Genomic DNA, 13236 nt, shown 5'->3' on the forward strand with positions numbered 1-13236 from the left:
GATGCCCACTCCAAAGCTTTTCCCTGCAGACGAGTGATTATATAACCCACCTTTGCACGTTCAGAAACGAACTGACCAGGAAGCAGGGCAAACTGAATCTCACATTGGTTGATAAAGCCTCTGCACGCTTCAGGATCACCACTGAAGAGAGGTGGAGCAGGAAGACGAGGTTCGGAAACCTGGAGCGGAATAGGTATGGCCGGAGCAGGCACAACCGGCGGAGCCACGGGAGACAGAGCATTCAACTTCTCCAGGATCGCCTCGAGGGCCTGGCCAAAATGGGATTGTTGAGCTTCATAAGTCTTCATCCGAGAAGCTAACCCACGAATAGCCCGACATCAAGAGGTGCTTGGACCTCCTCCGAAGGGTCCATGGCCCAATTATACTGTAATGGGCCCGAAGGCGCAGCAGTAATAGTAGTGGACCAAAGAGGAGACAAAAACCAGGTTCGAGGTACAAAAGGGTTTATCCAGAAGAATAGTCAGGGTACAGGCAAAAGATCAATTCAGGCGGCAGACAATGGAGATAAGAAAAACAGGCAAAGGTCGATACACGGATAATCAGAATTAGAAGTCACACCCAGGAACACTAGTCAAAGGAACCTATAATTGGGCAATGAAGAAAGGGGCAATGGGGTTTAAATAGTCCAAGTCTTGGCGCCAAAATATTGACGCTCTGGCGTCAGACGCTGACGCCAGCGTCCTCACGCTGACGTCCTGACGCCGGCGCCCGATTCTGACGCCGGCGTCCGTTCCGTCGCCGACGACCAATCCCAGATCGAGAAGGCGCTGATGTCACAGGACAGCGCCCAGCAGGAGCCATGCGGTGGAGCAGAAGGTTGCCATCTTGGACGCCATCTTGGGTGAGTGTTGAAGTTTCCATTACATTAGTGGATTCTGGAGTCTGAAACGGAGCACAATAAGTGCATTGAATCCAGTGTTTTGACAGTTTAGAGACCTTGATAAATTCACTTTTTCATTTGTTTATTTTACACTTTGTGGGATTCCTTTTACACAGCATAATAAATAAGCCCCAAAGTGTACTAGTTGGCTGAGAACAGAATGTTGTGTATACATGGAGTGTAGAAGAAAGAGATGATACTACAGTATAATATTAGTCCTTTCAGAAAACACTAGATATAACTAATTGAAGCTAATGGGCATTAAGTATGAAGTAAAGTCCTCCTTTACTTTTGAATAAGATGTGAATTAAATGGAAAAGAGAAAGGTCACCAGCCATACTGTCACTGTTATACTGGCCAATAATGGCAGGTATGTAAAGGCTAATTTAGTACAGGTAGATACAGATAAACCTTTCTCTCAGAGAAAATATATAAACCATATGTAACGCTAATTTGGTTACTGTCCCTTTAAATAATAGCTTCCTTGGCAATTCAGGGGCCCTGAGTCCCTTTTGCAAGTCGAAAAGTACTGGGAACTGGGAATCACAGCGCAGTGCCTCCACCTAGGGAGCACTGAGGAACTTACCTCAGAGGAATCCCCTAGGAAATAATAAACACACACTTTGCAGATAACAATATTTAACTTTATATAAACTGTAAAGTAGTAACTAATACAAAAGTCACGCCTGTATGGGAATATAAGGGACACTAGCTAAATCCCTATTAGATTTTAACTATCTGTTCAAACACAGTTCGTATAGTATCACAGTCCCACTTGTCTGGAAGGGTTAAAAAGCACACAGTTCAAAATGCAATGTCCCTTTCCCCAGAGCTCTTATTCCCCCGGTAGCGCTACCTTTCCCAGAGTACCTTTTCCCTTGGAAAATAGCAGCTTCCCACGTAGCAGGCAAAATTACACAAGGCCTGTCTTCCTGTTAGGCTCAGTACTGTGGCAAATCCTCTCTTCAAGGGATTTACTCAGCGATTTCTCTCAGAGGCAGATCACATTGGAATCACAAATAACTCTTCTCCAGAATCACTCTCACCAATGGCACTTTCCTCCTCTGAAGCTTTAGCAGCGTGGCAGGGTCAGACAGCCTCTTTCTGCACTCCTGCAGACCTCACAGATCCAGCAGCTCTTGCAGGACTTTTCTCCCTTTTGAACCTTTCTCCACAGCACGTGTTAGACTCAATCACACGGCCTACACACACAGATCCAGCAGGGCCTACACACACAGCTTCACAGTCTGGCACACCCTCTCCTCCCAGGATGCACTGCGGTGTCCAGCCAATCAGGTCGCTCTCCAGCCTGTTACTGGGCTGAATAATGTCACAGACAGAAAAGCAGGGAAAGGATTTCTCTTCTCCCCTACATTCTCCCCTTGGACAAATCGGCAACGTCCTCGCTTGCCGTATGCCCTGGCATGCCTGGACAGCAAAACAGTCAAAAATGTCTTTATCACTATTGTTTCCTGGGACCCTAACATTGGCCGTACCTGGAGACCTGCGCTTACCCAGACCCAGTACTTTAGATCTATCGGGGGTATCAAAGGTTTCAGGGACCACCTTCATGCCAATAGGGTTCACCACAGTAGTCTTCTCTCGACTCAACACCCTATCCTCTTCAGGGGAGTCACTCTCACAGACAGAAGGCTCATAATAAGACTTCTGAATGGTGGAATTTTTGTAAGTCTTACAACTTCGGGCCTGATGACCCATCACCTGGCACTTGTAACATCTTCCATGGAATCTTCTACGCCTACGGCGTACTTTACACAGTGCAGATTGGGTTTCACCTTCATCAGGAACAGGGCAGTTTGACTGGATGTGGCCAAGCTTTCCACACCGGTAACACGTAGGAACTCTCTTAGTTTCAGCTGGGGGTTTGGCTCTCTCAGACAATTGAGCTTTTAAGTCCTCCAACTCTTTGCGAAGTTTCTTGTTCTCTTCTGCCAGTTTTGCTTCAGCAGGGGATTTCTCTGTATGCCCTGCAGTGGAACTCCGTTTGACCCTCACATAGGCATCAGCCTCCTCTCGCCGAACTCTCTCCATCAGAGCAACATACCCAGGGGGTAGCTTATCCTGGTAGTGTGCTCTAATTGTCATGGCAACAGGGTCACTATTCAGGGTTCCTCTTTTCAATTGGCGAATTCTCATAGAATCCATTTCATCGTCTGTAATTGCACCGCGGCTCACTAGCAATCTCAGGCCTTGTTCTAGCCGCACAAGATAAGCAGACAAATCTTCCTTCTCTTTCTGGGAGGTAGAGTGGAAGCGATAGAGCATCTCTGTAGCACTCTCTACAGGGCCAAACGTTACCTCCAGGACTTCAATCAGATCACCCGAAGTAGCATCGGGGTGACCAACCATATAGGACTTAACAACATCCACGGCAGGGCTGCGAAGACTCTCAAGGATCTTCCTTGTCATAGTAGTCTCGGGCCCAGTCCAATCTCTCACGGACACAACAGTGGAGTCTCTCCAACTCTCAAAGGACTCTTCACCGGAGGGTACAGGATTGGTACCTGAAAACACTTTAAGTCTCTTAAAATTACCATTCCAGGCTAGCTGTGTCAGTTGGTCAGTAAGTTGTCCCAACGCGCTCACAATCTCTGGGGTATCCAGCCGGCCACCAGAACAATGGTGACTCCCCTTGGAGACCACGCTCTCACAGGATGGACATCTCTTTATGTGACTCTTTTCAGCTGGCGAATCAAACAACGTCTTGTTCAGCTGCACACTCTCCGGTGCCTTCACTGCATACTGGGTAGTAAGGGCATCACCCTGGGAAGTTAACTCATCTGCGTCATCAGACATATCAGGCAGAACAATCTTCCAGGGCCCTTCACTTTCAGCATCAATATCAGGGGGAATACGGTCACGATCTATCTCTCTGGGGCTGTCTATAAGAACATTCAATAGGACCCCGGCAGAATCCCGCCGTGACGCAGCCACCCTTGGGCGGTAAAAAATCTGTTCCCCATCCAGAACTTGATAAATAAATTCTTCCTTCACTCTGGGCACCATGGGCCCAACTGCGGCAACCTTTCGAGGGTTAAGTCCCAATGCAGTACACCATTGGCGAACACTTTGTGGAGTTTCAAAGGCAGACATATTTTCATCAAACATCCCCAGCTTCCCAGTCGACATCTCAGCAGTGCCTACAAAATGTAACGCTAATTTGGTTACTGTCCCTTTAAATAATAGCTTCCTTGGCAATTCAGGGGCCCTGAGTCCCTTTTGCAAGTCGAAAAGTACTGGGAACTGGGAATCACAGCGCAGTGCCTCCACCTAGGGAGCACTGAGGAACTTACCTCAGAGGAATCCCCTAGGAAATAATAAACACACACTTTGCAGATAACAATATTTAACTTTATATAAACTGTAAAGTAGTAACTAATACAAAAGTCACGCCTGTATGGGAATACAAGGGACACTAGCTAAATCCCTATTAGATTTTAACTATCTGTTCAAACACAGTTCGTATAGTATCACAGTCCCACTTGTCTGGAAGGGTTAAAAAGCACACAGTTCAAAATGCAATGTCCCTTTCCCCAGAGCTCTTATTCCCCCGGTAGCGCTACCTTTCCCAGAGTACCTTTTCCCTTGGAAAATAGCAGCTTCCCACGTAGCAGGCAAAATTACACAAGGCCTGTCTTCCTGTTAGGCTCAGTACTGTGGCAAATCCTCTCTTCAAGGGATTTACTCAGCGATTTCTCTCAGAGGCAGATCACATTGGAATCACAAATAACTCTTCTCCAGAATCACTCTCACCAATGGCACTTTCCTCCTCTGAAGCTTTAGCAGCGTGGCAGGATCAGACAGCCTCTTTCTGCACTCCTGCAGACCTCACAGATCCAGCAGCTCTTGCAGGACTTTTCTCCCTTTTGAACCTTTCTCCACAGCACGTGTTAGACTCAATCACACGGCCTACACACACAGATCCAGCAGGGCCTACACACACAGCTTCACAGTCTGGCACACCCTCTCCTCCCAGGATGCACTGCGGTGTCCAGCCAATCAGGTCGCTCTCCAGCCTGTTACTGGGCTGAATAATGTCACAGACAGAAAAGCAGGGAAAGGATTTCTCTTCTCCCCTACACATACTATATTTTTCACTAAATGTGTTTAAGGGCACTCCTCGGGGGATAGCTGTTTCCCGCACTGGAAGTACCAGCTAATAAAGCCCACACTGTGGTGTGGGGAAACAATACTATTTCCAATACTAAATTATCAATTAGGGTATATTGTCTGTTTTACAGGTGAATAGTTAGCACAAGGTCCTGTCCTTAAAGCAGTGAGCAGTTGCTCACTTATTTGGTGGAATGTAATATTATTCGCTCAAAAAAATTCTTCCAAATTAGGAAAACCGGGCAGAATTTCCTATTTGATTGACGTGGTGATCAGCAAATTGCCGGTCACCAAGTCATAGCCCCGCCCATGACATCATGACCTGCCCCCCCAGCAGTGTGACCACCCCTGCCCCCATTGTTTGCAGTAGTTCTAGTCTTCAACTAAGCATTTATCTAGCTTATGTATTTACTGGACCAACTACCTAGGGGCCCATTTACCAAGGGTCGAAGTGAATTTTCAAATTCAAAAACTTTGAATTTCGAAGTAATTTTTGGGTACTTCGACCATCGAATAGGCCAAAATTCCATTTGAATTGAAAAAACTTCACAAATTCGACCATTCGAAAATCAAAGTACTGTCTCTTTAAAAAACTTTGACTTCGACACTTTACCACCTTAAACCTGCCGAATTGCTGTTTAGCCTATGGGGGAACCTCCTATAATCTATTTGAGCCATTGGCTAAGTTTTGAGAAGGCAAATGTTTTTTTTGTAAAATCTTACGAATCGAATGATTAGAAGGATTTTAATTTTAAGGAAAAAACCTTCGACTTCGACTATCATACTACACCTATTCAATAGTTGAATTTCGAAGTTTTTTCACTTCAAAATTCGACCCTTGATAAATCTGCTCCATAATGTAGGAATCATTACATTAGATGTTAAAAGGTCAGGTTGCATGTATGGTGAAATATTGTCAGCAAACCAATTCTAATGTGCAGATAGTGCCTATGATTAGGGCCAGTGGTGGGCTGTGTCATCCTCAGGAAACTGTTTAATTATAATTGTCTATTTTAAAATTAAGTCAGTATCCCTTTAAAGTTCTGGTATTTTATTATGAAAGCTGCAGGTTTCTGGTATAAAAGAAACAAAATATTGTATTGTAAAAATCATATTTATGCATTATACATTTTCATTTTTTAAACTGAATGAAATAAAACAATATATCCCACAATATCACTGAAATAAATCCTGTAATTTTTGTTTTAGTGCAAGAATATGAAAGATTTTTTGTGTGATAAATTAATTGAAATGCAAATGTTATGCTGGAATGTTACTGAAGCACTGAATTAGTAGAAAAGTATGATTAGATTATATTGCTTTAAAACAATCTCTGTCAGAATGTTCAATAATTCATTTACTGGTTAGGATAACCAAAAAACATCAATATGGCCCTTTCCCTTCTAGTTCCTATTTCATTTCTCAAGAAGAATGGGTATTCACAGCTTAAAATCCTTGTCCTACCTATTAACAACCTCCATTATAGATTCCACTATCTGGGTCCCTATTTGTTCTTGGTAAGTCCTGTGGGACAGCAATGCTTTTAAGCAGATCCTTCCATTAAACCACCAGTGTCTATTCCAACCCAGTCTCTCTTACTCCAGCGAATTCTAATTTCAGTAACAAGGCAGGTATAGCTGACAAGACTCGTTAAGGCAAAGAATCTGGTGACAGAAACCTCAGGATTAGCAAAGAAGATGAAATGAGTCTGAGACATAAAAAATGCAAATTGATATATTGAAGAAACAAGAGTGCATTTCTAAGGCTACTTTTAATGTGCTTTTAACTGCATCTGGTTTCTGTTCAGATACTTTAGGATTGGGCAATTACTTGTGCAAATACAGTACATCTTCAGTATATTTTGGAATGTTTTTTAAAATAAGGAATAAGGTAAAAGTATGATGCACCAAGCTGGTATTTGCAACCAGAAGTCTAGTGTTCTTTGTTTTATTATTTTTACAGTTAAAATTAAAGACAACAACCTTTTATCTTTATCTTGTTTCTAGCACGGTCATTAACCATCTGCAAGCATAGGATTTCTACATTGTTAATAATATCACCTCTCTGTATTGCTGAGATATTGTAGCAATACAGAGATGCACGAAACCCAGCACAGATCAAGATACCTTTGGGACATCTCCCATTGACTTACTGTATATGCAACCTCGGCAGGTCTTAAATGCTGGATTTTCGGATTCGGTCTTTTTCCATCCTCAGGGTATAATAAATCCCGAAAAAGTCGAGTGTTTTTTTTCACTAAGAATTCAGATTTTATAGTAAAAAAAACACGTGTTTTCCAGGTTTTTGGCAATATACTTTAATTTAATAACCCCCTAAGTATCAGGTGATATATCGATAGATAGATGTACTGTACATAGTACAAAAAAAGGACATACAGTATACAACAGAGGACATTTAGTGGCTTAATAATAACTGAGATTTATTGTCAAGGTTTTAGTTCTGCCTCAGTCTTGAGAAAAGTCCTTGTCATCATGTTGCTGACAATGAATGTTATCATGTACAGATACATCGGCTTTAATAGTGCATTATTGCACAGCTGAGACCCACACTGTTAAAGTGTTAAAAAGTCATATTACACTGTTTTGTATTTATGTGTGGGTTTGCATGTGTTAATTCACTTTGCTGTCTATTCATTACACCACGAGTTACTGTTTTCTTCCCACCTCATCTCACTTTGTCTTCTGTGTTCTTAGTTGCTACACCCATGACAACCATTACAAATTAGTTTTTTCCAGTGGTGCCCCATTGCTCCTGTATACAGTATACATATATACATACATATATGCATATATAGTATGTATTATGTACTATCTATTAAGTACTATGAATTCAGATGTGCCATCTGTATCCTCTGAAGGCTGTCTTCACTCCTTCAATTGTCTCCGTAGCTTCCTCAGGAGATCAGCCCAGAAAATGGTGTTACAGGACCTACAGTATATTGTATAAGTTCCCATTATTCCTAAATTATAATATTTAGAAAGTGAAGTGAAGATCAACTAGCTGAGCAAGACAGAAGACTGAAGGATCTAGAAAGTAGATTTTCTGGCATTCTGGTAGATTGGTTTGAGTCTATGTGCGGTGCAGATAGATTGTATATTGGCTGCTATTTATGGGACAAGCTCTGCCCGTTTGTATTGTAAGTGGTGATGGGATCTCCTGTATTAAGAACCTATAGTGATCTAATCGATAATTGCTCTTTTAAGTAACACTAGCCATGCTTCTGGAACACCCAAAAGAGAAAAAGGTCAAGGGAGACATAGGCCAATGGATTCCATCTCAGTCTGGAAGGCATATTTTCTATTCTTTCTTACTTATTACTATGTTTAGGCCTGGGCTTTTCCTGGTCCAGGTCTCTATTAACAATGAGAATGAGTTTCCAAACTGTAATCCTGAGAAATGGGAGACATATTGGATGATACTGAGCAAATATAGATCTAGGTTACTGCTAGACAGTAAGTCATTGTATTACTTTCTTATTTTGCTACGTGGCAGTGTGTTATGTGTTGAGAAATATCACAGAACCAAAGTACAAAATACTTTCCTTTTTTTCCCTGTTCATTATCTATGTGAAAAAATAAAGCTATTGGTTATTTATTGGCAATGGCTTCCAAGTAGCAACCACTCCTACACTGAAGTATTACTTACTGCCAAACTTTGTTGAGCACAGTATTTAAATGTTTCTTCATATTTCTCTTTGTTCCAAGCTATACCCATATAAAAATGTCCTTTTTATAAGCCAAACTTTACTGGTTATAATTAGCCATGTGTCAGCTTTATATAATTTGACAGTTCTATCAGCAATTAGGAGCTGTAAGATTCAAAGGATTTGGGATACACTTTGCCCCTATTAAATTTACACCAAAGCATAATGAAGCCATTAGAAGATTACAGATATATGCACTCTAGGTCAGTAATTCTATTTACAAGCAACGCAGAGGCAAATGTTTTGATCATTGGTAATTAATAATTAAAGTTATTTGAAGCTGAACTTTACCCCATGCATAATCTACCTCCACTATGGAGCAGATTAAAGTATGCAAGGGTTAATCCTCATGTGAGAGCCCAGCAGCATGTCGGGATTAGACTTTGCAGGCATGCAGCCTACAGAATTTGTATAACAAGCCTTTGTAAGAGGCTGGGACCACACAATTTATAAGTATTGGTATCTGGTATCTAATGGTATTGCTTCGTGTGCAAAAAAATTGGTGTATGTAAGGGCCCGACACCCAATTGTGGTGGGGAGGAGCAATCTGCATAAGAACCCATCCACTGAAAGACTCATTCAGCATCACCAAAATATAACAAGCCAATAAAAGTGTGGTAAAACACTGTAATTATTACATGGATAACATGGATATTACAATGTGTGTGTTGTACTAGCAGGTCATCCATAAATTTTAATATATGACCCCAAAATATAAATGTCAGGCTTCTATGGATAGATATGTGCCACCTTTATGTGAGCTTACTATGATACTTTATTAAACAAATGCCATAAGTTTTCCATAAGTGTCTGCTTAATAAAATAGAATGTTGGATTCTAAAAGTGGACATTGCCTGGGATGAGAGATATTTGGAAGATTTATATATTCAACATGAGTTGCCCTAAATTCATGGAATATTATTGTATTAATTGCTTCAACAAGCAAAATCATTACACTTGCATTAATTCCTCCTCTTGGAGGTTTTATGGAGTGACACCAAAGCAACTCTATCCTACTACTGAGGTTTGGGTGAGAGACATGAGGCTATAATATTATTGGTGGTGGTACATGTATGAATTGTGGCTGGTACAGTCATATTGATGCAGGTCATTGGAAATTGGACATGCACATTCATTAACAAGCACAAAGAAGTGGAAGAAATCAATCAGAGGGCAACCAAGGAGCACAATATAGGGCTTAGGGAATTAAAAACTAATCACAGAAGGACAGCCTCACTTGTAAAGATTATTCGTGTTTTGGCTGAGGCCCAGATTGACTCCTTTTACCCCATATTTGGCAGTAGCAGATGTAACTTATCGAAAGAGCCTGGGTAGACTTCAAGTCTTCTCTTAGTCTGCATGAAAATGGCCACTAGAATGATGAGAGTATAGATTTTAGAAAAACTGCACTATTATTTCTGATTTTTTTTTTATTATAGAGAGGCAATGTACAAATCGGAAAATTAGTAAAGGTCAAAAACACATGGACCTTTGTGTACCCCATAATTATGGTGCTGCCAGCATTCATAAGCGGCATGTAGGTTTTTGCCCTCTTGCCACCAGACCACACCAGAACATACTTTTCAGAAGCACAAGTTAGAGAGTGCTGATGGGTGCAGGCCAGAACAGAGCCCGGTACTTGTTTCCTACTCTATGGCTGCCAATAAGGCATCAGCACTTAGTGCAGAGCATGGCCAGACCCCAGATACAAGAGCTACTTGAATGAACACTAAGGAGCCTTGATCGAATGGTTTGATATCTCCTGCATTGCATTATTTTCTTCAAAAACTATTAAGATATCAATTTGAGAAAGTACATAAGACAGTTAAGTACTGTAAGTACTGTGAAGCAATGTTAATAGGAACAGCTAAAGGGTTACACAGTTATCCATACTGCCTGTTCTACTTGTGTCTTTACCTTGTGCCAATGACATTCACATGCTAAGAGTGAACTTTGGGTTAGTACATTTATGATGAACAAACCACTCAGCACAATAAAAGGAAAACTAAACCTCCAAAATAAATACTAAAGCAACAAAAAGATTATATCAAATTAATTGGCATATTAAAGAATCTCACCAAACTGGTATATATATTTTTCAATGAACATAACCTTTTTACATCTCTTACCTTGAACCACCATTTTGTGATGGCGTGTGTGCTGCCTCAGAAAATGGTTTATTTACTTGAAGCAGGATTTCACATATGAGTTATTTCATGCAATATATGGTTTGGGGGTATAGCTTTCCTTTAAGAGTAACAAAGAGTTAAAGTGATACTGACACTAAAAATGTTCTTTTCAAAATAGTATTCTACATTAAAAGTTACCTATAGGTCATGTTAGTCAGTTAGAGTTTCTAATGCTAACGGACTACTGCTGCACAAATATGGCAGCCCCCTCATACAGGAACAGGGTAGTAAGAAAGGTAATGTAAAAGCATCAGGCAAATACTTTTATTGCAAAATTATAAACAGCTTCCAAAGACAATGTTTTGATATATAATGAAAAATTTTATTTTCTGATGTCAGTATCTCTTTATGGGGCAAATTCACTAACCTCTGAAAATTTGCCAGCATAACACTTCTCCAGGTGTAGATTCGCCAGGGCAACGCTAATTCACTAAAATCCGAAGTTGCGTCCAGGGCGCCGCATGATGGCGAAGTTGCGCTAGTGTTACTGCACCAAGCGAAGCAAAGTTGCGCTAGCGTTGGCTAATTTGCATACGGCGGGAAGTTAAAGTTGAATGGACGTATATGTTGCAGCCAATAAATTACACTACACAAGCCCAGGAAACCTTAATGAAATAAAATAGAGTTGTTATATTGCCCTACACATGAGCCCAGTGTATAGTTTATGTGCCATATGTTAGGAAATGTAGGGGGGAAGCCAGGTATCCCAGAAAAAATTACGATGTTTTGCAGCCTAACACCCTGAAAAATGAAGTCGCCAGCGGTTTTTTGGGACTTAGAAAAATTTTCAACTATTTTTTGAGGAATTCCTCTATTGCACTTCGCCTGGTCTGAGGTGGCAAAGGCAAGTCTGGCGCAAGAGTTCAGTAAAATCCGCATCTTAGTGAATTTGCATAGTTACGTCCATTCCCCAGAGCGCAACTTCGCCAGGCGTAAGGGATCGAATTACCGCTAGAGTCTATCTCCTTCAATAGCGAAGTTACGCTGGTGAATTTTCACTACCGTTAGTCACTTTGCCCTTTAGTAGTAGTGAGGTGATTAATCTGAAGGCTGTACTGCAGATCATGGACAGTCCTTTGACATAAGGAGAACTGTATAGCCCCCTAGTTATATTGTAAAAATAAGAGCTAAATAGTAGAGATGTGCAGCTGGCCAATTAGCGAGGCGCAAGGAGGACAAGGGGATTAAATGACACAAAATTCTGGCTCTCCACTCAGTGAAAATGTTTCAGGCAGTTAGAAGGGTCATTTCAAATACAAAAAAGGGTGGTTGTGGGTGCACTATTAAGGCTAAGTTAAAATGTGTTTAAAGTACAATAGAAGTGCTACTGACTTGGCCAATTAATCAATGCACATTCCCTGGTCCCCTGTCTAAGTAATTCAGTATGTATGCAAGTGCATGTGTTTAAGTTAGAAGAGTCAGCTTGATGCTTTTAACACCAGCAACACGTTAATATATTCCCCATAATCTCTTACAGACACATATTTAAATGCTTGCTGAAGCAAGGAGAGCGTTGCGCCGGCAAGCAGTGACTGCTAACAGACAGGATTTATGATTATGTCACAAATGGTGATTTGTCGCTGCACAATACCCCCTAGCAAAAGCTGTGGGATAATAACATAGACACAGTGTTATGTAATTCACACTTGCTAGCTTGGCTGGTATATAGATGATCATAACTTTGTTCTTACATAGCAAATTGTATCCCCAATGACTCACGCTGCCTGAATGTTTTTGGCTTGTCGTGTTAATAACTGAGAATATATACATCTACTGAGAATCTCCCACCATTCCTGACAGTATTTGGTGTCAGTTGCTGATTTGCCTGCCGAGGGCTCTTTCTGCATCCCCCTTTATAGCATGTTTCAGCATTTAGGCAAGCACATTTGCCTGCTTTTTGTGGTTCTCTTGAAGTCACCTGTCATCAAGGTCCATTTTATATAAATAATTTGTTTCCAATACAAAATATGTGTTTTCCCGGGAGTTTAATTAATGTACTTTAGAATTCTACATCGAGAAAACTCAAAGAAATCTGAAAGTATGAAAGTACTCAAGATAGGAAAAATGGTGAACTCCTTAAAATGTTATTGTGCTATGTAGTTTGTAAATCTGTAAAACAATTCAGTCTCATGGTCCATACCTCCCAATTGTCCCGTTTTTCATGTGACAGTTCTGATTTTGACAGCTCAACCCACAGTCCCTGATTGTTAATGAAATGTTCCGACTTTCTCTTTGATCTCCTGCACTGAACAGCCAGAAAAACATACACTATTTCTAAAACTTAATTGGCT

The sequence above is a fragment of the Xenopus laevis genome, chromosome 4S (genome assembly GCF_017654675.1).
Source record: "Xenopus laevis strain J_2021 chromosome 4S, Xenopus_laevis_v10.1, whole genome shotgun sequence".
Classification (NCBI taxonomy): domain Eukaryota; kingdom Metazoa; phylum Chordata; class Amphibia; order Anura; family Pipidae; genus Xenopus; species Xenopus laevis.